General features: G+C 44.0%; 1 long non-coding RNA gene across 1 annotated transcript; it reads left to right on the top strand.

Annotated features, from left to right (window-relative positions):
* Positions 1 to 738: 738 nt before the first annotated feature.
* Positions 739 to 25,672, top strand: LOC125175998 (uncharacterized). Its single transcript, XR_007156093.1, has 3 exons — positions 739 to 875; positions 3,006 to 3,174; positions 25,498 to 25,672. It is a non-coding gene; the product is annotated as an uncharacterized LOC125175998 (long non-coding RNA).
* Positions 25,673 to 27,128: the final 1,456 nt, after the last annotated feature.

Genomic DNA, 27,128 nt, shown 5'->3' with positions numbered 1-27,128 from the left:
CATACCACTCTCCAGTGCCTAGGAATTAATTCTGCTCATCCTACACCATGTGGGGCCTCCACAACTGTGGAGCTGTGTCAGACCTTGTGATATACAGGACAAGCTGGCCAAGGGAAACTTAGGACGAAGACACACAACCCAGCCATGTCTTCTCTGGAGTCTTGCCTCTTGTCTGGAGCTCTCAAGTGAAATGAATACAGTGGCCCCAGTGAAATGAACTGGGGTAGATTCACTATTAAGCTTCTTTCCCTTACAGGATAAGCACATATTTCCCAGTCTAGTCACCCTACGTGGATTTGGAAGGCAAGGTGAGGGGATATCCTGACTGCTGGTCCTTCAAGAATATAATACACAGACTCACCCGTGGCTGCAGGGCTGGGGGTTCTCTGCTGAAAGCCTACCCTGGTTTATGGCTTCCTGAACCAAGGACTTGTACTGAAGCTATAGTCAGGCTGTGGTCCTTAATACAAACCTAGCCTCACTCTCCTCTCAGGGCTGGGTTTCCTCATCTGTAAAATCTAGAGACTTCTAGTATCTGACAGTGACTATAAAGTGGGCACATCTGACCCAAATCAGTTCCGCAATGAATATATCACCATTTAGTGGGTATCCCTTGAGACCTGCAGGAAGGCTCATTAAAGCTATTAAAGCAGCCCCCTTAGGGACAGTGTGTATTCTGATATGCAGATTCCAAACTGACATAATAAAGAAGCTACTGTTCTTCTCTTCCCAGGAGCCAGTGCTTTGTATTCATACAGGGTATCCTGAGACCCAGCAGACACCCCTTCCCACACATATAAAGAAGTCATACAAGAGGGCGCCTGGGTGTCACAGTTGGTTAAGTGTCCGACTTTGGCTCAGCGCATGATCTCAAGGTTCGTGAGTTCAAGCCCTGCATTGGGTTCTGTGCTGACAGCTCTGGAGCCTTCTTTGGATTCTGTGTCTCCCTCTTCTCTCTGCCCCTCCCCTGCTCACACTCTCTCTCTCTCTCTCTCTCTGAAAAATAAATAAACATTAAAAAACTTTTTTAATTACACAGGGTGAAAGCAAAATGCAGGGAGAAATGTCTAAATCACAGACGAGTTGGGTTAGTTCACTCTGCAGAAACACTCAGCAGCAAGTGCTCTCTTGGCTTCAGTTTGGCAACTGCATAAAAGCTGAACAGTTTTCCCTACAGAAGGAAAAGAATCTGTGACCCTGCAGGATGGAGACTGGAACAACACACAGTCATAGAAGCCTGCAAGGGTTCAGCAGAAGCATCCAAGAATGGCCACAGGGTCCTTTTGGGGCAGCCACATCAAATCCATCAGTCAGCAATGAGCCCATTCAGGAAGGAACTGCTCAGGGCTGGGAATGGAGAGCATAGGACCAAACTCTAAGGAAGGAGCACTGAGAGGACTAGGCAGAAAATCACGACACAGACATGTGGGGTCAGGGCTCCCAGCCCAGCCTGGAAGTCCACACCCAGCAAAGAATTTAATGGGATGAATGTTGATTGAATGAGGGTTGTGGGGGAAGAATTCAATGCAAGTCCTGTGTCAGGGGGAAGAGATCCTTTGACTTGGTGGCTCTGGAGACTCAGAACTCCCCCAACCATGTGAAATACCAGGTCCCTGAGTAGCGATTCCAAACCCACCCACTGGGCCTCTGGGCCAAGTAGGCTGGGTCCAGGCAGGGCTGGAGGGCAGAGACAGGCACTGCACCCATTCGACCTGTTCTTCCGGGACCCAGAGACAGGGCATTCCTGCCCCACCACCTCCAACCAATCTTCATCACACCCCATCTGTTGGTAAAAAGCAGTGTAGACAGAGAATAAGAGCTGGAATCAGATGACGGGACTTGAATCCCGACCCTGCCATTCATCGGCTTTGAAATGCTGGGCAAATTATGGAACCAAACTAAGTCATTACATCTTCGTCTATGAAAGGGAAAATAACAGTACCTGCTTCCCAGGATTGTTGTGAGGAATCCGCGAGATAATACACGTAAGTAGTGTAAGCGGTTACCATAGTGCCCGACACACAATATGCACTAAATATGTATATATTCCCTCTCTCTTATGTAAAAATGTGTAGGGCTTGTGGGTAAGGTGAGGATTGTCTGCAGGACAGAATCCAGAGACAGGCTAAAAATCCCTTGATTTGACAGTTAAAATTCCATGCAGCCAATGGCACTTGGAGCTCCCGAGACAGTTTCGTGTCTAGAAATAAGAAAATCAGAAAACAGGAGGCCTCTTTTCCCAGGTCAAAGGAAGTTTTCCTCGTCCCGGTAACAGTAGTTCCAGGGAAAGTTGCCCTCTCCATAGCTCACCTGCTAATTAACAACTAATTAACAACCGAGCTCACTACTGCCCCAAGAGACTGACTAGGGTCCCTCCTCCACCCTGAGAGATGGGAGGGGAGCATGCCTCAGGGAGGCTGTTTGTATCCCCTTACCACCCATCCCTCCTGCTGAAACCAGAAGATGCCAAAGGATGTGCATTCCCCTTGTGGACCCCCCACAGCTCCAAAAACATGCTGCTCGAAGACATGGCCTGGCATTATGGGGAGCTCAACAGTGTAAATGAGTATTATGGTAGACTCCTCGAAGATGTCCATGTCCTAATCCCCAGAACCTATAAATACATTACCTTACAGGATAAAGGGAACTTTGCAGATGTAATTAAGGATCCAGGTGAGGAGAGTAGCCTGGGTTATGCAGGTGGGCCTAATATAATCACAAGAGTCTTTATAAAAGACTCATGAGGGTCAGAGTCAGGTAGGTGAGGTATGACGATGGAAGCAGAAATCAGGGTGATGTCCCAGGAGCCAAGGAATGCACTCAGTCTCTAAAAGCTGAAAAAGGCAAAGAGTGAATTCTTCCCTAGAACTTAGAAGGAATGCAGCCTTTGATTTTTTTTTTAATATTCATTTATTTATTTTGAGAGAAAGAGAGAGAGAACATGAGCAGGGGAGGGGCAGGGAGAGATGGAGAGACAAAGTCCCAAACAGACTTCATGCTTTCAGTGCAGGGACCGACGATGATGATGGACGACGTGGGGCTCGGTCTCACCATGAGATGACCTCAGCCATAATCAAGAATTGAATGCTTAACTGACTGAGCCACCCAGGTGCCCCTCACAGCCTTTGATTTTAGCACCCTAAGACTCGTTGCGGAGCTCTGACCTCCAAAACGGTAAGATAATAAGCTTGCGTTGTTTTAAGCAATGGAGTTTGTAGTGTTTTGTTAAGGAATAATTGGAAACTACTGAAAGACCCAGAGAGGTAAAACCCAAAGTCACACAGCTGGTACCTGGAGGGGCTGTGACCAGAGCTCATTCTCCCAAAAGCCCTGCCCAAAGAAAGAAGGGACAGCTCCTCTTTGTGTGTGCACCCCTCCAGGGCTGTGGGCTGGTTATACTGCTGCCAGTCCTTGCTATCGAACTGCCTCCTTTCCCTCCACAGCCCCCTTCCTAGGGATGGCAGGGTGGCAGACTGGGATGAGTAGAGGGACCAACAGGAATCAAAGAGCATTTTCCTTTGGGATCTTCTGCCCTCCCACCACCTGTATCTTTATAGCAGATCACTGTCCACAGCAACAAGGTCTGATATCCTAAAACAGTAAAACGCTGACAAACAATATCTAAAGTGTGAGTTCTACCATCTTTAAACCTGTCTACAAGGGCTTAAAGGGCTGAATCTTGTTGTTGTTAAGAGAAACATAACTCATGCAAGGATAGCGTTCTAGTACTGTGGACTTTGAGTACCTACTACTTGCCTATGTTTATATTTGGATGTCCTACCATATTTCAGGAAGACTTAGTACACATACACTGCAAATGCCTTTCTGAGCAGGGCTGTGAATGTGGAGGGAAGAGCCCACTGTCCAGGAGACAGGAACTCAGAAGTCCAGTTCTTGGCTCTGCGAACTTGAGTGTGATCTGAGTTCACTCTGTTCCCTCCATGCTGCTGCAGTGGGAGACAGCACAAAGGACAGGCTGAGTCAGAGATGTTGGCTGTAAACAACAGAAGGGACTCTGGTTACCTTAAGTAAGAAGGAAGCTTGCTGTAAGGGTACAGAAGGATCAGAATCAAGGGAGGCTGGAATACCTGGCTTGGTCTGGACCAGTAGAACCCAAAGTAACCCAGTCACTGGAGATCCAGGCAACCCACCAATAGCTATGGCCCAATCAGCTGGAAGCTGCTATTGCCTGAAAAAACCTCCCACCAGTCCAACTTAGCCTTGAAACATGTGCTCCAGACTCTCTGAAAAACTCTGCTCCATTGACCAAGCTCAGGTCACAGCCCATCCCTGCCTATACCTGGGCACCCAGTGGAAAGATTTGGAGTCTTCGGCTTTTGTCTTTAAAAATGGAGGGTACAAGGGCACCTGGGTGGCTCAGTCAGTTAAGCATCTGACTCTTGATTTTGGTCACATCACGATCTCGTGGTTTGTGAGATCAAGCCCCGTATCGGGCTCTCTGCTGACAGTGTGGAGCCTGCTTGGGATTCTCTCTCTCTCTCTCTCTCTCTCTCTCTCTCTGCCTCTCCTCTCTGCCCCTCCCCCACTTGTGTGCTCTGTTTCTCTCTCAATCAATAAATAAACCTATAAATAAATAAAATGGAGGGTACAATGGCAGACCATGTGAGGAAAGTAATTCCTTTATAATGGTGGTTCTCAAACTGTGGTCTCAGACCAGCAGCATCAGTATCTGAGAACTTTTTAGAAATGCACCTTCTTAGGCCCCCCCTAGACCTACTGAATCAGAAACGGGGTGGGGCCCAGCAATCTGTGCTGCTGGTGATAGTGATCCACACCAGTTTGAGAACCACTGCCCTCCAGGAACTCCAAATGCATGTGCAGCGTTGGTGGTATAGTGGTAAGCATAGTTGCTTTCCAAATGCTACTAAAAAGGTTGGATTTTGGCCATCAAATCAAAACTTAACAACTGCCCAGTATGTAGGTTAAATGTCAGAGCTTGAAGCCAGATTGGCAAGAAAACTAAATAAAATGTTGGGAGAAAGGGCACCTATATTTTCCTTAGTGATGTGTGATACACTATGCTTGCTGTGAGCTCTCCTACAGATACTCTGTCCTTTCCTGTTTCTCAGCCCCCACTTCAGCCTCCTTCTGCTCCCCCTCAAATTGTTCAAGCCTCAGGAAGTGGCCCTCCTACTCTGTAAATCTAAAACCTTCCATTGCCTTCCTTCAGACAATCCCAAAGTCGTCTTCAGAGTGAAACTTTGATATCAGAACTGTCCATGGAGAGCCTTGCAAGCAAACAAATCATTAGCCTCCAGCCTGAGAAATAGTCCTCGGTCCCCTCTGGCCATAGTGCCCTTCGGGCCTCAGCAGTTAGAAGTTGATTCAATGGCTTAGGGTCCTCTCCACTCTAACTAGCCCTTGCCACTCAGCCAGGCAGACTGCTGGAAGTAGAGTCTGGAAGTCTTAGACTGAGCTGGGAGGACACCATGTGGCCATTCCCAGTATGACACATCAAACCAGGGTTCTTTCTTTATGTGGTGGTATTTTGTTAAAGACTACGAAGCAATAATGATAAAGGTATTTTTGAGACTTAAAGTTCACCCACAATTATGCCAACAGGATTATTTTTATTCCTAATGTTAAATATTTTCTGACCAGGGGTACCTGGGTGGCTCAGTTGGGTAAGCATCTGACTTTGACTCAGGTCAAGATCTCACAGCTAATGAGTTCAAGCCCCACATTGGGTTCTGTGCTTTGGATTTGGAGCCTGCTTTGGATTCTGTGTCTCCCTCTCTCTGCCCCTCCCCCACTCACACTCTGTCTCTCTTTCTCTCTCTCTCTCTCTAAAAAATAAACATTTTTAAAAATTTTTTGATAAATATTTTCTGACCAATGCAGTGAGCCTTCCTTTCTTTGCTATGGCAATTGGATCATCAACATTTTCTATGCTCATTCAAGGTTCCTGCAATCATTCTTTTCAATGATTGTCAGTAACAGACCCTCTAATATTCATGCAATGAAATGGAATGAAAAGGCAATGAATTTGGGAGAGCCATGTGGTTAAGAGCTCCATTTCTGGAGTGACCCAGGCAGGGGTTCAAAATCCAGCTCTGCTACTTACTGGCTGTCTGATCTTGGGTATGTTTCTTACCCCTTCTGTATCAAGAAGAAGAATATTACCTACTGTATAGGGTTGTTATGAGAACAGTGTGTGAGAAGACAGTTAACCCAGAGCCTGGCCACAGCCCTAGCATGAGCACCTTACTATCAGTTTAAATGCATCCCCATTGGAACCATCACCGCTGATGCCAGCTGAAGACCTTTCTCAGATGGCACCCCCAAATCTGTAAATCTATGAGTTGACTCATAGCTGGAAAAAAAAACAAAACAGAAAATCGGCAGCCTAGATTTTAGCAACTAGGACCTTTGGAACAGACAAACAGGATTCCAGGTCACATGCCCCTTGTCCCACTCCTTAGTGTCACTACCAAGCTATATGTCCCTGATCCAGGTTCCTCACCTATAAAGAAGGGAAGAGAGTAACTATTATTACCTTCATCTAAAATACAGAAAAGTGGAAAGAAGCATAGGATTCTCTCCAGGACACGTTACCCTACAAGGTACTTAAGATTTGTTCCAGGGCAACTTGACATATCTGCCTGAGATCTGCTGTATACTCTGCCCAGAAATTTATTTCTACAGGAATTATCTTGCTACTAAGTAAGGCACCCCAAAACGAAAGAAAAAAGAGGGAAGAAAAACCCAGAGACCCCTAGAAGAGCATGTAAGGGGATTCTCTCTCCCTGGCATCTTCCAGAGAGCTAGACAGCCACTTGGTGAACAGGTCTTCATGACATGCCCCACAGGTGTCAGACCAGGGGATAAAAGATCCATCAGGCCCTGCCTCTGTCCTCAAGATTTCATCTTTTTGTAGAGGACAGGCGTAAGAGAGACATAGTCATGTATACCAACAACTCTGATCATTTCATGAGTACTGGAATACAGGGATGTTCGAAGTGCAGCAGGAACGGAGACGTGGGCCATTAATTCCCCCCTGAACAGTCAGGGGAGGCTTCACAGAGGAGATATCCTTTGAAAGAGGGTCCGATTACAGGTGGAGAGGCTAAAGCAGGGCTGGATCCACCAGAAAGCTGTTTAGTCAACTGAACACCATAAGGCCTGAACCAGGACAGGGCCCTGGTCTAGAGTGAAGGGAAGGGGTGCAGCAGAAATGTCTGGGAGTTCAAGTTAAAATTCAGATTCCAAGGCCCCACCCAGTGACCCAGATCTAGTAGGTCTGAGGGGCCCAAGAACCTGAAGTTTGCAAGTCCCTCCCTCTGGGTGATGTTACTACAGGGAATCCACGTACCTACCGTGCTCATTAATCCTACAAGCATTCTAGCCATCCCTCCTATGGTCTCTGCCTGAAAGGTTCTTCCCATTCCGCTCTCACTTGGCAAATGCCTTCTCCTTCAAGACCCAGCAGCTCAAGCACTGATAGACCCTTTTAGAGTATATCATTTTGTGCCAGGCACCAAATTACTACTTTCTATGGATCATTTCATTTAATCCTCAAAACAATCCTATAGGGTAGGTCTCCTAATAAGCCCCATTTTACAGATGAGGAAACTGAGGCACAGCACAGTTCAGTAACTTACCCATGGTCACCCCGCTGGGATATGCGTTTTGTCTCATAATATGAGGCTGAAGTTCTGTTTCTGTGGCCCCAGAGCCTGGGGTCATGCCCAGCACACAGTAGTCGCTTAGTAAATACCTGTCAACAAACACTACCTCCTTCCATCTGTGCCCCTCAGCCAGTGATCAGGCAACAATTCTGCCTTCTCCTTCTGTTCTCCTTCCTGTCCTCCCCACTGCCTTCTCTTCTTGTTTTGTTTTTGTTTCGGCGGGGGGCGGGGGGGGGGCAGGGGGGAGCACAATAGAGACTGGGACATCCTCTCCTCCAGTCCTGGCACCTCCAGGAAGCATTCAGCAGCCTCTGAGCACAGCCCCGCCTTGTTGACTAAGTGACTGAGGAAGGTGCTTTCCCTGTTGAACCCTTCTATTTGGTAATATCAGAGCAGGAGCTCTCTCTCAGCTGCCAGACTGGCTCCTCAAAGTCTCCTCCCCCTGGGGGCTTCTGGCCAAGCCTCTCCCAGGCAGCTGCTCTCTTAGGGCCTCTCTTCTGCTCCCCTCCCGGTATTCTATCTTTGCTTCCTTTTCTCCTTCCCACTTCTCTCCAGGTTTTTCTTTCTCTTTCCTTCTCTCCCTCCATTCTCTGCCTGCCCCCACCCCAACTCCTTCCTTCTGTCTTTCCTCCCCACCTTCCTCCCTTTTCTCTCGTTCTCTCTCTCTCTCTCTCCCCTCCCCCTCTCTGCTGACCTCTGTGCGTGTCTGTCTTTGTCTCTCTCCACTTCTCTGGCTCGTTCTGTTGATCTGTGTGGTTTGGGGGTGTCTCTGTCTCTTTCTGCCGATCTGTGTGTGTCTCTCTCACTGTCTCTTTCTCTCTGCTCCTCTCTCCTCCCCCTACTTCCCTTCCTCTTCTATCTCCCCTCCTCCTTCTCCCCTTCCCTTCAACAACCTCCCCCCAAATTCAGCACTATGTCCTTCCTGGCCTCTCCCACACTCCCGAGAGGTCAGTTGGCCACCCTGGCTCCTGCCTCTCTGCGTCAGAGCCTCCAGGTCCACGGGGACTCTGGGCCCTTCCCTCCAGCATTCTGGACCTGTGTCCCCCTGGCTCCCTTCTCCTGTGAGTCCTCATTACTGCCTTCACACCTCAAACTCTGCCCCACCCCGCTCCCCAGGGCTGCCTCCTCCGCCCTGCTGGGGACCTTCTCCCCACAACTCTGCCTCCCCAGCTCCCTCCAGTTGGCCAAAAAAAAAAAAAAAGGTAGTATTACTGCGCCAGGCCAGGGGCTCCCACCCACCCCTTCTGCTGTCCTCAGACAAACTGCACAAGTTCTGGAGAAGAGCCAAAGGGGCCAGGTGGCATCTGGAAGGCACCCAAGTGAGAGGCAGAGGGGCCTCCTGCTCCCACCCTGCCAGCTGCAGAACAGTTCCTAAACACCCTCATCTTTTCCCTGCGGCCTCACCCAGTCCTCGGGGGTCTAACTGGCTTGCAGAGGTGGGGGGATTTCCTGCTGCCCCTGGCCAGGCCCCTCTCTGACGGTTGGAGGCTGGAGGGGTGCACCCAGCTCCTGACTCAGACCTGGAGTCCCCCCCACCCCCACCCGGGAGCACTGCAGACGCTCACTGAAAGGCTCAGAAGTTCATTGAATTCATGACTGTTCCTGCCCTGGCCTCCTCCCTGCCTGCAGCCAGCTGCCTTGGAATCTTTGCTCCAGGGGCAGAAGCTGTCAGGGGGGATTCCAAACTGGCGTAGGGTGATAGTGGGGCCCAGAGCTGGGCTAGGGAGTGATCCAGCTGTGGGGGAAGAGGAGAGCCCTTAGAGCAGGTACCCCAAAACCTTCAAGCAGTTCACCTGGTTCCTTTCTTCAATAAACACTTAACTGAGAGCCTGAGATCTGCCACCTCCTGGGTATCAGAGATAAGAAAACATTGCCTCTGCCCTTTAGGGCTGGTGGGAGAGAAAAACAAGTAAGCAGCACATAAATTGCAATCATTGAAATGGATAATTATGGAAGGAGCCATTTATTGAGCACATATTAAATGTTGTAAACTGGTCTAAGCATCTTATTTTATTTCAATCCTCATCTGTTCAAAAGCTATTATTATCCTCATTTTATGGAGGAGGAATCAGGATCAGTTAACTACACAGCTAAGGAGTAGTGGCGCTAGGAGAAGTAAACTGCCAAATTGACTCCAAATTACTGCCTCCTACTGAAAAAGTTAACACGGGTAAACAGTCACCTTTGGGTAAACTCATTGTGGGTGGGGCACAAGTGGGCAAAACAGAACGGAAGGCTTCAAAGAGAAGATGAAGCCTGCTTGGTGTTTGAAGGATGATTAGGATCCCCCCTGATAACCAGAAACAAAGGCAGTCCAAGCCAAGGAATGGTGTATGCAATCTCCTTTGACTTGTGTAAATTTTTTCTTTGATGAAATTTTTTAAATCTGAAATAATTTCTGGTCACTCACTACAAATTGTAAATAACTTACTTAATATTTAATTCAGAAATTCCCTTAGGATCCCAACATGATTGAGCTCCTTAAAAAAATGCCAATTAGTATTTAACAGTAATATTAAAGTCAACTTAAAATTTTTTAACGTTTGTTTATTTTTGAGAGAGAGACAGACAGACAGACAGTGAGAGTAGGGGAGGGGCAGAGAGAGAAGAAGACACAGAATCTGAAGCAGGCTCCAGGCTCTGAGCTGTCAGCACAGAGCCCAACGAGGGGCTTGAACTCATGAACTGAGATTGTGGCCTGAGTCAAAGTCAAATGCTTAACCAACTGAGCCACCCAGGCGTCTATTTTTATTTTTTTAATTTTTTTAATATATGTTTATTTTTGAGAGAGACAGTAAAGTCAACTTTAAAGAGGAAAAAACAAAACATCCATCCTAACGTGGCTTTTTAGTTGCTTTTGTTTCCTGCCAATTCTTATCAGTCAATGCATGAACACTTTGCAGTATGGACGCTCTATTAGTTTGCTCCATTCGTGTGGCCAACCCAATGTTAGAGTCCTTGAGGGGATTTATAAATGTTCTCTAAGTGGCAGTTTTAGCATTGGTAAAACTTCTCTAGTCACTTTTTTAATGTAAGAGTATCTAATATCTCTATGGAAGTCATTCATTTCTTGCTTTACAAAGAAGACCCGTGCAGCATATGTGTATCTGCTTTGGGGAACTGTCCTCACAGTGGATGCTGAGTCCTTAGCTGGTGACCAAGGCCCAGGTCCCCTTCCCAAATGAATCTTTCTGTGTGTGTGTGTGAAAGTTTATTTATTTATTGGGGGGGGGGGGGCAGGGAGAGAGGGAGAAAGAATACCACAAGCAGGCTCTGCACCATCAGCACAGAGCCCAATGCGGGGTTAGAACCCACAAACTGTGAGATCATGACCCAAGTGGAAAACAAAAGTTGGATGCTCAACTGACTGAGACCCCCAAGTGCCCCCCAAATGAATCTTTTGCTCCCCAAACTTCTAGTGTCAAGCAGCCACGCCAACCCAACATTCTTAAAACGTGCCAAGTACACGGTCATCTCCAGGTCTTTGCTCTTCCCCTTCCCCTTGCTTCCAGCATCTCTCTTCTTCTTTCTGCTTTCCTCAGATTCTGTAGGATCCAAATGAAGTCCCGTGTTGTCAATAAAGCTTTTTCTGAATCCTCGGAGATATTTCCTGCCTCTGAACCCCTCCAGTTCTAACAATCAATACCACTCCTTGCTTTATACTGCTGTATCACATACAGGCATGCTCCATCTCCTAGATTTGAGGATCTCAAAGTCAAGGACTACATCCTATTTCTCCTCCTCAGCCTTCTGCTCACAGCTGACACTTAGCCAGTGTGTGTGGATTATAATGACACTAGTCACATGTGATACAAAACACTAGCATTTCTGGCCATAAGAGAAGAGCATGGACTCAGAAGTCAGACTCAGCCAGATTTGAATCCTAGTGCTTCCATTGACAAATGACGTGACCTTGGAAAAATCCTCTGAACCTCTCTGAGCCTTAGTTTCCTCATCTGTAAAATGGGAGTAATAAAAGAGTTATTGGGAGAGTCTAATAAGGTAAGGCTTAATGCAACATAAAAAGTGCTTACTGCATGGGAATGCAAGCTGGTGCAGCTACTCTGGAAAACAGTATGGAGGTTCCTCAAAAGCTAAAAACAGAACTACCCTACGACCCGGTAATTGCACTACTAGGCATTTATCCATGGGATACAGGTGTGCTATTTCGAAGGGACGCATGCACCCCCATGTTTATAGCAGCACTATCAACAATAGCTAAAGTATGGAAAGAGCCCAAATGTCCATGGATGTCCAATGGATAAAGAAGATGTGGTATATTTATATACAATGAAGTATAACTCGGCAATCAAAAAGAATGAAATCTTGCCATTTGCAACTACATGGATGGAACTAGAGGGTATTATGCTAAGTGAAATTAGTCAGAGAAAGACAAAAACCATGACTTCACTTATATGAGGACTTTAAGAGACAAAACAGGTGAACATAAGGGAAGGGAATATATATATTCCCAAAAATAATATAAAAACAGGGAGGGGGACAAAACAGAAGAAACTCTTAAATGTGGAGGACAAACTGAGGGTTATGGGAGGGGTCGTGGGAGGGGGGATGGGCTAAATGGGTAAAGGGGCACTAAGGAATCTACTCCTGAAATCATTGTTGCACTATATGCTAACTAATTTGGATGTAAATTTTAAAAAATAAAAAATAAAACAAGTTAAATTTTAAAAACTGCTTACTGCATAATAAGAACTGAATACATAGTTGGTGCTATTATCTTTTCGGTATTACTAACAAGGAAAAATAACAGGAGATTTCAGTTTGCCATAGATCTAAAAGAGAATTAGTTTAATAAAAGTGATAATCTACCAACATAATAAAGTTACCCATGAAAGAATTTCACATTCAAAACAAGTGACTGCTGAATGGCTCTGGGGACTTTGCGGCTGAGTGGAATTCCATAGCTCTGGGACGTCACTACCCAGGGCCTGATGTCTGTGACCCCTGCTCAGAGTTACTGAGGACATACTAATTTTTTTTATTCTGTTTAGTTTTGAGAGAAGGAGAGAGCCAGGGAGGGGCAGAGAAAGGGAGATACAGAATCCGAAGCAGGCTCTAGGCTCTGAGCTGTCCACACAGAGCCCGATGCGGGGCTCGAACCCATGAACCGTGAGACCATGACCGAGCCGAAGTCAGACTCTTTCCCAACTGAGCCACACAGGCGCCCCAAGGATATACTAATTGGAACAGTCATGACGTTGTTCCCAGATTTCTGAATGACCTGCCAGGCTAGCTCATTCTCCTAGAATGTTGGAAGGGGGAGCAATTCTGTGACTGGCCCACCTGCCCTCCTTCTATGCACAAGGAAGCAGCAGCCCTCAGGGAGTCACCTGGCAGATGAGCGACAGAGCCAGAATTCTGAACCCCAATATCCCAACCTCCAGCTGAGAGTCCAGGGTTCTCCACATCATGCTGATGCCTTGGAGAAAGAGCCACTCTGGGATCACCAGGGGCATGGGGATTTGATCTCAAAGTGTGTTGACTCCCATGAGCTCCCCTGAGTGGCTGTGATTATAGACTACAGGTAAGAGTGTGACTTGTTCAGAAGCTTTTAAATGTAAAACAATTCTGTTGCTCAAAGTTTTGACCTCCTCCAGTGAGTGCTACCTAAATTCCCATTTTCTGATAGTGAGATTAATTCATGCACAAAGATGCTAAACAGCAATTGTAACATGCATCTTCTCAAGTGCTCGTGCTGTTGGAATCCAGCCTCTGTGCTGTAACCCCACTGCCTTAAAAGGCAGCTCTGGGGAATATCTGAGTCCCCAAACTTGCTGGGGTTATATGCGGAGACACTTCTGTGTGTGGAAGCAAAGAGCGGGAGAGAGCCTGTATAGAAGGATGAGCTGCCAGCACACTGTGGGCCCAGATACGTGACCTCTCATTACTGCGGATTCTCCTAGGAGGAAAGCAAAGAAGAAAAATAAATGTTTGTTGAGTGAATGACTGATTACCAAAGATGGAATTCAGTAATTACCCACAGCCCCATCAGTCATTTCTGAGCAAGTAAAATTTCACACGTGGAGTCTTCACCCACCTGGCTTCTAGGGCAGCGCTTGGCTCCTGTGTCAATGTTCTGGGGCTTTCTCAGATGACAGACTGTAGGAGTTCCTGGCATGTAGAACTTGTAATAAAATTTGCCCAGTGGTGCATCTTGCCTGAATCAAATTTAACGGTCACAAAGTTTCCATAAAGGCACTTGGCAGGGAGGGTCTAACCCTGCTGAGCAGAAACATGCCTTGATTGATGAAGAAGCCCCGTCAAATTTGAGACCCAGACTAGACCCAGCTGAAGCTCCCTTCTGTCTCTCATCTTCTATGAAATCAGCCATCACTCATTCTGAGAATCAAGCAGATCTGCCTCCGGCTCGCTGTCACTTTACCACAAGCTCAGCCCTGACCTCATCCCCACACATGTGACCTCACAGCCTCTCTCTCATGATTCATGGCTCCCATACGTGACAGAATAATCCTGAGTGCTATCCCCAGCTGACACAGCAGGGTTCAGAATCCACAATGCCACCTCCTTTAGAAACAGTGATCTGTACCATTCCTCCCAAGCTAACTCTCTGAGTCTATTGCTTTACATCTATAGATGCATAGAGTCCCAGCTGGGCCCATTTGTTGAACACTTACTATGTGCCAAGGGTTTAGCTAAACATTTTACAGGCATTATCTTATTTTCCTGATAGCCAAATGAGGGAGATTTTATTATACCCCTTTTATATGTGTGGAAACGGAAGCTCCAAGATCACATAACTGGTCTGAGGTCATGCAACTAACAGGTGGCAGAGCTAGGATGAGTGCCCTGATGTGTCTGGCTCCAAATCCCAAGCTTGAACCCTCTGTGCTCTACAGTGGCCTCTGTCACATCGTCTTTCATTGCTCAAGTACAGCATTGTGCACCCATGCATGAAGACTAGGCAGGCAGAACTGGAGGCAGCTGGAACTGGTCCTAGCCTAGCCTCATCCATCCATCTGTTCATCTATCCAGCAGATGTTGGTAACCACTGTGTGTGGGGGGGTGGGGGCAGGTGCTGCAGCAAAAATAAATAGCACAGAAGCCTTGCCCTTAGATGAGGACTTCAAAGACAAACAAGGACTTCTTTTGGACATTGCTCAGCCTGTGGCCCATGTGTGCTCACTTTTACCTCCAGAGGTCATCTTTACCAGGAGCTATAGGGTTGGGTCAAGTTGGCTCTTGAGATCTTGATCACGTGAAGTACAGAGCACAGGGCCAAGTGTCACTGTTGTTGATCCCATGCCAGATCTTTATCTCAGGGGAACTCAAATAGTGGAGTCGTCCAAAACCTCTCCTTTCCACCTGTCTGGAATTGCTTTTTGGCTACACCCTTGAATGACTCACTAGTAGCAATATTTCTGGAGCCCTTACAACTCAAGTGAAAGTATTCGGTGTTTCCTCAGTTACTGGCTTTCCCTGACACAGAAGGACTGGAAAGCCCTGGAGAAGTTCTGCTCAATGCACCCTAACAGCCCCTAACACTCACATACTGGTTTTTTTTTTCAAGTTTATTTATTTATTTTGAGAGGGGGTAGGGACAGAGAGAGAGGGAGAGAGAGAATCCAAGCAGGCTCCGTGCTGTCAGCACAGAGCCTGATGCAGGCTTGATCTCACAAACTGCGAGATAATGACCTGAGCCAAGACCAAGAGTTGGTTAACCTACTTAGCCACCCAAGTGCCCCAACACTCCCGTACTGTTGATTATTTCCTTCCTTCTCATGGCAAACCAATAAGATTAGACAATTGTGATTCATTCTTATGCTTAAGTCACATCAAGTCTGTGTGCACCCTTCCAGAAGACTGTACTTCTTACAACAAATGGAACATGAAATGGGTTTAAGGTTTCTGTAATAATTTCTCTGTGTCCAGAAATTATATTCACTTGTACTTTAGTTACTCTTGCTAAGGATAGAGAAAGCTTGCACATTGGGACTGCCTTCCTCAAACAGAGGAACACTCCAGTTTCTTCCCCAGGGGAGGTAACCCAAGAAGCTTGATGGAACTCTCAGGATTTGGCCAAGAGCTGCAGACAAATGACTTCTGTTTTCACCCACTCAGACCAAGTGGGTCATTCCAACTACAGGGTGCAAAATCATTGTGTTCTTGTGCAAAGTAGCAATATACTACTGATATTTCCTTCACTCATCTAGCAGCTATGAAAAGAAAATTGCATGTGGTAATACCATCTTTTTGGCGAACAAATCTAAACGTTATCCTAAGGAATTAACTGAAGCTATATACAGAGATGTCCATCACTATATTTATACAAAAGGGGGAAAAAAGGTAGGGAATGTGTATAAGTAAATCATGGTACATCCATTGGAGGAATACCAAGCAGTCATTAAAAACCATGTAAAATGATTTGTAGGGGCACCTGGCTGGCTCAGTCAAAAGATCATTAGATTCTTGATCTTGGGGTTGTAAGTTCAAACCCCATGTGGGGTGTAGAGATTACTTAAATAAATTAAAACTTAAGAAAACATGTATAATTATATCTATGGTAAAATGTTTATTACATATTGTTAAATGTAAAAGATTTCATAGAATGCATGGCATTATCCCAATTTTGCACATGAGGGAGGTTTATGGAATATATACAAGGGAAAAAAGATGACAAGATTATTCCTGGGTTTTTCTTTATTCTCCAATTTTTCTGCCAGAATATGTATTTTTTTCTTGTCATTTTAAGTAAAAAAAAAAGTTCCTATTTTAAAAAAAGATAAATAGTAAGAACTTGGGAAGACAGAGTCTTTATAATTGAATACTAATAGAGCTTTAAGCTTGCTAATGGTTAAGAAATGGAAACTTTTCATGTTTCATGGTAATTATTAGATAAATGTTTATCTTCTAAAGAACACTTTTCTTTGTACTTGCAGTGACCTTGTCAGTTGAGCCTCTATAGCACGAAGAAAATATTTTTATACTGTAAACCATTCTAAGGGTAAAAAGAGGGAGGATGATTTGGAAGTACTGTTTGTACTGAGTTCCAGTTGTTTTCACTACATAGGGTACATTTAACTTCTGGCAACTACACCCTGATTTTCCTCTCTGGAACCATCCCCACCCTCACTCTCATGAAGCCAGGTTGGGTTTAGTTTTCTATTAATTGCATCCAAAAGAGTCCTAAATGATATGCCCTCAAGTTCTAAATCTCACAGGGATGCAGGATGGTCAAACACACCTTGGAGAAATTACAAATCTCCTACAGAGGCTGAAAAACACCCTATGAGAGTAATTAAGGGAAGCCATGATAAAGAAAGTCTTATTACTCCTATACATAAATCTCAGACCAGAAATCTTCTCTTTTTTTTACTTTAATTATCCTCTTGACTGGATAATTACACTCCCAAATAACTCCTCCCTCAGTGTGTCATTATGAAAAATAAATGAGGATAAAAATATATTAAAATGCTTAGCACCATGTCTGACAGCCAGAGAGGTCCCAACAAATTTTAGTTTCCTTCCAATATTATTGTCAAGAAACAAAATGCATGCAAACAAGATGCCTATAAATTATCAAGACCTCACCTGTCCAAAATAATGTTCTTTGGGCCTCCTTTGAATTGAAAGATAGATATATTTGCAAGAAAACCTCCCCAGAGCAATGATACTGCTGTATTTACAAGTGATGGACCAAAGTGTATGCCTTATGAGAAGCACCTCATGGTGGGTACTTTTGGGGAACAGTTGTAGCAATAGGAGAAATGACTCTGGACAGTTTGTCACATGGAAAGCAGGAAGGGCCTACTAAGGACTACACACAGTGATGTGTTTGATATGCTGACTGAGAACACAAGGAGCATGAAAATAGGAGTTTTTTTCCTCCAAGTCTTCCAGTCATTAGGGAAGCTCACAGTCCTGTTCTCATGCCAGATTTATGGTAAGGCTGCCCTCCCATATCCCCTTGAAAGCAGGGTGTGTTCTTCTGATTTGCTTTGGAAAATAAAATATGAGCAGAAGTGGCTTGTATCTGTTGAGATGGAAGCTTAAGAACCACGGTTTGCTAGGTCCCCTTCTACCTGATGAGATGATTCTAAAAGCAAGTTTTGAGATTGTACCTCTGTCAGCCTGAGTCACCTTGTGTCTATAATGAACAAAACTCCCCTGCTGAACTGCACTGGATATGGATCATGAGTTAGAAATAGATTTTTAGGGGGGGACCTGGGTGGCTCAGTCGGTTAAGCATCTGACTTCGGCTCAGGTCATGATCTCGCAGTTTGTGGGTTTGAGCCCTGTGTCGGGCTCTCTGCTGTCAATGTAGAGCCTGCTTTAGATTCTCTGTCTCCCTCTCTCTCTCTGCCCCTCCCCTGCTCACACGCTCTCTCTCTCTCTCTCTCTCAAAAATAAACATTTTTTTTTAAAAAAGGGATGTTCGTTGATGTCCTAGTTACTCCAGGGGTAAAAAATTGGAAATGATATAAATGTCCTACAATAGGAAGCTAGTTATATAAAACATGGTAAATGCATATATGGACTGCTGTGCAGCCATGAAGAACAATGAAGTCAATCCACATTTTTTAATACAAATGTATCCATGATGTATTATTTGTAAAAGGCAGGGTAAAATAGCATATAGTGTATTTCTGTTTTCATAAATATATATATTTGCAATACTGAACAAGCTACTAAGTGTAACTAATGACTATCATTCTATAATAGGCTACAGTTGATTTTCACTTTCTTTTTTTTCCGAGTTTCTGATTCTTTTTTTTTTTTTTTTTCACAATAAACATACGCTATTACTTTTGTAATCAGAAAAGGTAATGAAGCCGTTTATTCTAAAACTGGAGGGAGATAAGTGAGAAGAGGTAGAGGCAGAAAGAGTCCGAGAGACAGAGGGACCAAGAGACTCATCAGCCATCCACAGCAGAGGTTGTAAATCATGGCGGAGGAGCCTGGGAAACACCCCAAGTTCTGCCGAGGAGAGTTATGTTTAAAATGATTGTAACCAAGCAATGCCAAAAGCTGATCAACTGTATTAGGCCCCGAGAAAAGACATTTTGTAAAGGTTGTTCAGCATGGAGTGCAGACAAATAAAAGTGAAGCAGCCAAAATGTGTCACTGTGTCTAGAACTGCTCTATCCAATAGGACAGGCTATCCAATAGCCACATGTAGCCATTGAGCATCTGGAGTGAAGTTAATCCAAATTGAGATGCACTGTAGGTGTAATATAAACACTGGACTTCAAAGACTCAGTATGAAAAAAAGAATGTAAACTCTCTCAATAATTTTAACATAGGTTTTGTGTTGAAATAATATTTCAGGGGCGCCTGGGTGGCTCAGTCGGTTAAGCGGCCGGCTTCCGCTCAGGTCATGATCTCACAGTTCATGAGTTCGAGCCCTGCGTCAGGCTCTGTGCTGACAGCTCAGAGCCTGGAGCCCGGTTCGGATTCTGTGTCTCCCTCTCTCTGACCCTCCCCCGTTCATGCTCTGTCTCTCTCTGTCTCAAAAATAAATAAACGTTAAAAAAAAATTTTTTTTTAAGAAATAATATTTCAGACATATTGGGTTAAACAAAACAGATTATTGGATTAGCTTCACCTGTTGCTTTTTATTTTTTTAACGTGGCTTCTAGAAAACTTAAAAGTCTGTATGTGGCTCACATTTCATTTTCATTGGACTGTGCTAGTCTAATTTATTGTCCAGAGGAAACATTGTCAGCTCTTGTTTATTTCACCCAGACCAATTCATCTACAATTCATATTTATCAAATGTACAATGTTGGACATCTGACAGAGTGGTTTTCAAAACTGTTTTTTAAAAGCTGAACTTTTTTTTGTTTTCTATTTGCCCAATTTGGAGCACCTTCAGTGTATTTAAGCAAATTTATGTAAGGCTACTTCTGTCTCAATTTTAAGCTAAAATACTAATGAGAAGGTGAGACTATTTGGAGAAAGTTAGCTATATTCAGAAAAAGGGAAAGTTACTCCCTGTGATTAGGAAAACAACATAGCATTTCACAGCTTTCTGTCACCTCTTTTATTTTTTTTCAGTGAAGAGGGAAAAAAAGGCAGGTGGTTCAGTGCAGAGAATTCAGAAGTGCAAATCAGGCCCTTCCTCTGGGTAAAATTTAAACAGGTAGTCAGAGCCTATCCATAGATTTCATACCAACATAAATTCCAGATGGATTAAAGAGATACTCTTTAAACTATAAGAAAAAGTAGAAGGATATTAAATGTACTATGTAGTTAACCATTGAGACGAGAGGATTTTTTAAAAAGCAAAGAAGGAAAAAAGGAATGTACAGACTAGACCATGTACAAATTTAAAACATCTGGGCATAAAGTATAGAAATAAGAGACAAGAGAAAATATTTAGAACAAATATCACAAACATTAAATAAATGTTTTAAATGTATAGATATTAGACAAATGGGTTAAAAATACTTTGAACCCCAAAAGTAAAAGGCCTGAATCAATAATTCATCCATCAACAAAGAATTATAACCAGTAACTAAGCCCATGAAAAAATATTCACTCTCTCTTGTAAACAAATGAATGAAAATTAAAACAAAAGTAAGTTATCTATTCCACCTATCTGACTGGCAAAGATATTATCATGGTTGTTGTTTTGTTTGGTGTGGTGAGAATGTAGTGAAATGGCTACTCACATTGATCTGATGGTTCTGAAAATTTGTGTAAACCCTTTGAAAAATATTTGCCTTAAGAAGACTGATAAAGTAATTTCACATCTGGGAATCTATTCCAAGGAAGAACAAAAATACTTGTCATAGAGTTGTTTGTAATATTTAAATAATTTTTTTAAAAAATCTTAGTTTCCAAAAAACAAGGAAAGGCTTAAGTAAAATGAGATATTTGCTCAATAAAATATTATATAGTCAATAAAAATATTTGCTCAGACTATGCACTAACATGGAAAATAGGCTATGATATAATGTTTAGTGAAAAACAGAATTTCAAATTATATACACAGTAGGGCTAGAACTGTAAAAACTGTTCATTTTTATTTTTTTTATTTTTATTTTTAATTTTTAAATGTTTTATTTATTTTTGAGACAGAGAGAGACAGAGCACGAGCAGGGGAGGGGCAGAGAGAGAGGGAGACACAGAATCCGAAGTAGGCTCCAGGCTCCGAGCCATTAGCACAGACCCCGATGCGGGGCTCGAACTCACGAACCGTGAGATCATGACCTGAGCTGAAGTCGGCCACTTAACCGACTGAGCCACCCAGGCGCCCCGAAACTGTTCATTTTTAAAAAGACAGAAGGAAATGTTCATTGTGTTTACCTTCCAGTAGGCAAACCATGAGTTGTATTTTTCTCTGTTCTGTTTTCCTATATTTATTAATGCCTTATGAATGGGTATTATTAGGCTGAATAGTGTGAGTATTGTAGACTCTCCAAAGATGCCCATGTCCTAATCCCTAGAACCTGCGAATATGTATCTTGCATGATAAAAGGGACTTTGCAGATGTGATTAAAGATCTCAAGACATGGGGATTATGCTGGATGATCTGGCCCAATGTACCCACAAGGGTCCCTCTAAGAGGAAGGCAGGAGGGTCAGAGGAAGGAGGCAATGTGATGACAGAAGCAGTAGTGGGCACAGAGATTTGAAGAGTCTGCATTCAAAGATGGAGGAAGCGGCCATGAGTCAGAGAAAGCAGGCAGCCTCTAGATCCTGGAAAAGGCAAGGAAACTGATTTTCCCCTAGAGTCTCCAGAAGAAACACAGAGCTGCTAACACCTTGATTTTAGGACTTTTGATCTCCAGTACTGTAAGATAATAAATTTGTGTTGTCTTGAGTTGCAGCAGTTAGTTACAGCAGCAACGGGAAATGAACACAAATATATACTTTTTTGTAATGCTTATTTATTTTTGAGAAAGGGAGACAGAGTGTGAGTAGGGGAGAGGCAGAGAGAGACTGAAACAGAATGGGAAGTAGGCTCTAGGCTCTGAGCTGTCAGCACAGAGCCTGATGCAGGGCTCAAACCCATGACCTGAGCCGAAGTGAGTTGTTTAACGGACTGAGCCACCCAGGTGCCCCATACCATTTTTACAGTAGAAACAAACTTCATTTGGTTACAAGAAGCTTTAAAAATAATGTGTGGGTTAATATTTGTAGTGCAGTATGAGTTCATCATTTAGATGTCACAAAATCTAAAAGCAATCAAGCTTAATATGTTTCTGATGAATGTGTCTCCTCTCTTCATTCTCCCTGTCAACACAGAAATGCCTCACTACAGAGCAATAAACAGTGGATTTGGGGTAATTTGCTCAATAACGAAACCTAGTACACAAATATCTGAGAGGCAGACAACCAGCAGCAGGAAAGAGGAGCTTTAAAAAAAAAGGATAAAGCCGATGAATCATAAAGAAAACACCCCCTGAGTTGAGCAACTCCAGACTTATGCAAATTCAAGATTGCACAAAATTTTCCAAAAGGCACATACTACAGTTTTAAAGAAATAGCAAAGTATAAGATAGCCACGGGGCAATGGAAATATAGTGCAACTATTACTATATCATCACTTGCTTTCAGCCCATTCAGTCCAGTCTCTCATCCCATTCTGGGCTCCTGGTCTGATTTCAGCCCTGCTCCTGCTGCTTTGGTCTTAGTGTTTTAATCACCTGGACCCTTCTGGCTTCCGGCCATCAGCTCTCCCTCTGACATCCCTTCACTCTGTCACTCTAGATTTACTCTACCCATTTTCTCTATTGGGCACTATTTCTGGTCTTAACTAGCTCACGTCTGAAGACCCAGCCTCCAGTCTTGGGCTCTAGGAGACGAAGGTGTGAGGAGGTAGACAATCTTAGACCAGTGGGCAAAATATCTTTGAAATGAAGGTAGAAGAGAAAGAAGGAAGGAGAGGAGGAGGGAGGGTGGGGAGTGTGGGAGGGAGAGAGAAGAAAGAGAAAAGAGAGGGGACAGAATTGTACAACATAAAACAGTCGCTGGTCACCTTAGGGGAAAAATATTCAGAAAGCTGCGAAAACCATTCCATCGTACATGAGATGGTTTGACAAATATTAATTTTAGGTAAATGGCCCCTTAGCTGACTCGGCTTACGGGTGAACTGGTTTTAGTGAGTTGGCCTATTTTCCAAGCATACCCGAGCCCACGCTCATGCGTATACCACATGGAAGGTGTAGCATATCCTGAAAGTGGAGAAAAGTGCCTCTGGCCATCGTAGTGTGGAGACAGTCTGCTCAGATCCCCTAATTATCTGGTTCTGTCTGCACTCATCAGGCAGCCTTCTCATTATAATTTGGCTTCCCATGTAGATTTCCTACTGGGAGAGAACAGGCTGACCTGTAAGCGGGAGTATTCCGGTCCCACTGGCAGTTACTCTGCATGGAAATTTAATCAATCAGCATTATCTTGGGACTTTAATTTGCATGTCCATTCTCCAGAGTCTAAAAAATCTTACTGCACTTAAAGTTATGTTAGTGTCTTAGTTAAGGCCTTTTGGGTCGCGATTCAGTGAAACCCACTCTACCTAGCATTAACACACTGTGGGGATTTGTTATAAGCTGGTAACGATGTGTCCCAGAACTCAAGGACAGAAAGGGCAGTTAGGACCAGGACCAGAGAGCAATCAGGACAGATGCTTCTGCCCTCGCCCTGGGCGTACATCTCACACTCCCACGATTGTTCCCCTTCCTTCTCACACTCTGTGGCAGCACGGACGCTCATTTCTATTTCTCTCTTCACACCTGCCTCATTTTCCTCTCTCTGCATATAGATCAGCTATCTCTGCTTCTCAGCCATGCAGCTGAAGTAGGCTACTTCTCACCTGCTTCAGTGCCAGCAGCCAAGAGAGACACACATCTGTGAACCCCAATTCTAAATTCCCACAAGGAGAATATGGTTTGCCCAGTTTGGGTCAGGTATCCACCCTGATCAAATTCACTGTCGTTGGGGATTGGGAGACTGCTGGGAGCGGGAAGCCAGGATCATGCCCAACTCCATGAAATTGAGAACCATTTTCTGAAGGAGAAGGAAGATTAGGGAGAGGGCAAGCATCCCCCAAATTGCCACCGGTCTGCATACTCTGAGAGAGTCAGAAGTGTTTCAGGATTCAGAGTTTTTTATATTCTAGAATATGTTTGTGTACGTCACATACCACATCCCCTGCAGAGTCGAAAGCAGCTTCCTATAATCAAGTACATCAATATTTTTATAATGAAAACATGAATATTCATACAAAATAAGAAATAAGGATTGGGGCGCCTGGGTGGCTCAGTCGATCGAGTGTCCGACTCTTGGTTTCGGCTCAGGTTGTGATCTCATAGCGAGGGATCGAGGCCTGAGCCGGGAACTGTGCTGACAGCGAGGAGCCTGTTTGGGATTCTCTCTCACTCCCTCTCTACTCCTCCCCTGCCCCCACGTGCACTCTCTCTCTCTCTCTCATCTCGATAAATAAAAATATATTTCTTAAAAAAAAGAAATAAGGATTATAAATAGCCTCTCATGAGTTCAAACCAGGTTTTGCCTCAAAAGGAACTATAAAAATGCTTTTGGTTTTCAGAGCTTCTGGATTTCAAAATTGCAGACGATAGATTTAGATTGCACTACTTTGGGCTTAAAAAGCTGAGAAGCAGACTGTGAGGTATCCAGGCACTTCCTCCAAGAGGTTCCCTAGGTCACTGCTCCTCCAACCTGGGACCTTTTGGAAATGCTCTTTCTTAGGCCCCATCTCAGATATACAGAATCAGCATTTGCATTTTAAAGAGATGCGCAGGGTCTTAATCTTTTCAGGCTGCTATCACAAAATATTATAGACTAGGCAACTTAAAAACAACAGAAATTTATTTCTCACCATTCCGGAGGCTTCGGAATCCAGGATGAAGGCATCAGCAGATCAGGTGTTTGGTAAGGGCCCACTTCCTGGCTCCTAGTCTTTTCAGTGTCCTCACTGCCAAAAAAGAGTTAATGGAGTTCTGTGAGGTCTTTTGGATAAGGTCATCACTCTCATTCATGAGGACTCCACCCTCATGGCCTATGCACCTCCCACAGGCCCCACTTCCTAATACCATCATGTTGGAGGTTAGAATTTCAACATATGGATTGGGGGTGGGGGGGGCCTCAACATTCAGTCTATATATAGCACCCAGGTAGTTTGTGTGCATAGTGAAGTTTGAGAAGCTTTGCTGTACTTGGCAGTCAGCCTCCCCAAATCCCCAGTCTGCATTTGTGCACGTGAACTGCAACACGCATTTGTATAATCATCCCTTCTTATGTGTGTGAGTGTGTGTGTGTGTGTGTGTGTGTGTGTGTGTGTGTGTGTTTGACAAGAGCTCCATAGAAAAATGTGGATTCATTTTCACAGTTAACAAACCATAACTTTTACAATAACAAAGAGCTCCAAGTCTGTGCCATACCACTCACCACTCTGCTCGACAGATGCACGGTCTCTCTCGCATCACTTAATGAACACTTCTTCCTGCACTCGTATTTAAGCTTGTGCACCTGGGTAGAGGCTTCTTTTTATGAAACTATATCAGAGAATATTTGTATAATCCTTCATGAAAGTGGATCCAATATGCTAGAAAGCAGCTAGAGCTATAATTAAGAAATTATTCAATAAAGAATACAAGCAAGTGAAACACAGAGCAGTAGCCACAGTATTAGTTCTTTTTCCCTCTTGCATAAAGAATAGAATTTTCTAGATGGACATACAATACACAGCCCACACCCAGAATGCTCTTGCAATATGGCAATGGCCTTTTGACTTAACACCTTTTACCCTGCACCCTGTTGTTTTGGAATTCATAAGGACAGTAAGAAAGGAGTAAATAGAGTTTTCTCAAACAATAAGACGTATTCATTGAATTCACTTTTAGGTTCTTTGGGAGTAGAAGAAACCTCCAAATTCCAAAGAAAATATAAAAGTTATGAGCACAGAAGAAACTCTCAGGGTATAACTGCTTCCTGCCTGCCAGAAACACCAAGAAGAAAATCATTCAAAGAACCAACTTGTGATATTGGGAGCTTTTAGGAAAACTCAATCGTAGTAGAGAACACTCTGAGAATCTGCTAAAAGTAAGTGACCCTTTAGCAAACTACTATCAATAAGGGGTAACTGACTGGGCAACAAAAGCAGAAGTATTCCACGGGATGCTTGTCTACCCCAAGTCTCCCACTGTATAGTGTGTTTTTGCCCCACAACATATCTGTCATGGCTTCCATTAGTTTTTTCAAGGGAGTCTATGACCCCATAAAGGGTAAGCATTAGTCTTCTGGTAATTCTGAACTATTTATATTCCCCACACCTTTTTTGTGCTTAGACCACTTCCTCTGCTGAGCTGAGCTTGCTCTCTCTCTCTCTCTCTCTCTCTCTCTCTTAAAGTAATCTCTATACCCAACACGGGGCTCAAACTCACAACCCTGAGATCAGGAGTCACGTGCTCTACCAACTGAGCCAGCCAGGCGCCCCAAGATTTCTTTGATAAACTCACATTTCCCATGTGCCAGATGGTGGGAAAACCACACTGCACAAGCTGAGAGGGCTCCTCTCACTGTTTGGCATCCGGCTTTTGCTCACCCTTCAAGTCTTTGCTCAGGCCTCAGCTCCTCCTGGAAAACTAAGATATGCCCTTCATTTTTGACCTCTTGACACCTACTTCTTATCTCTGCAATTTTATAGTGAAAGTATCTGTTTATGTGTCTTCTTTCCCACTGTAAGCAACACGTGGGCTCAAGCTAACTTTGTGCTCTCTGATGCACAGCTCCTGATGCACAATATGGGTTCAATATGCATTTGTTGAACTGAAAAAAAGAAAGAAAGAAAGAAAGAAAGAAAGAAAGAAAGAAAGAAAGTTTAAGATTTATTTTCTTTCCATGAAATGGAAACAAATGGTCCATTCCCTACTGATTTCCTAAGACTACTTGAGAAGATGCCATAGGATAGAGATTATTATGAGACTTTGTTCAGAATCAAAATGAATTTCATAGTTAGATAATTTATCCTTCTACTAATCTCTAAGACCTGAGTCAACAGGAAAAATGCTAAGGATGATGGCACTGCTAAATAAATATGAGCAGCTGCAAAATAAGTCTTATTCTTGGGACCTGGTTTTGGAAAAGGACCCAAATTGCATATTTTCACATGATACAGATCAGGAGTGGAGGCTTGGATTCTGCAGAATGTGTCCCTCCAGCTCTGTGGAGCAAGACTTTTGGGGGCATGACCTCTACTTCCCTTTACTTCTAACCTCCGGAACATGATCCTTCACAGCAGATGGCAATGTTCTTTGAAGGCATGATGCGGTAAGCCTTCAAACATAATCAAGGTGCTTTTCCGTTTTGCATTGTCTTGTACTCCATTTCTTCCCAGTGGCAATTGTGCATCGCCACAGGAAGATTAGGAATGTCACAGCTTAAATACAAAGAGAAGACTCCAAAATGGGTTGATAAAATACTTCCGTAGCAATAGCTATGAAAAAAAGTACTGTGCCAAAGCTAAGCCTTTTGA

The sequence above is a fragment of the Prionailurus viverrinus genome, chromosome D1 (genome assembly GCF_022837055.1).
Source record: "Prionailurus viverrinus isolate Anna chromosome D1, UM_Priviv_1.0, whole genome shotgun sequence".
Lineage (NCBI taxonomy): Eukaryota > Metazoa > Chordata > Mammalia > Carnivora > Felidae > Prionailurus > Prionailurus viverrinus.
This window is presented reverse-complemented; position numbering and strand designations above follow the sequence as displayed.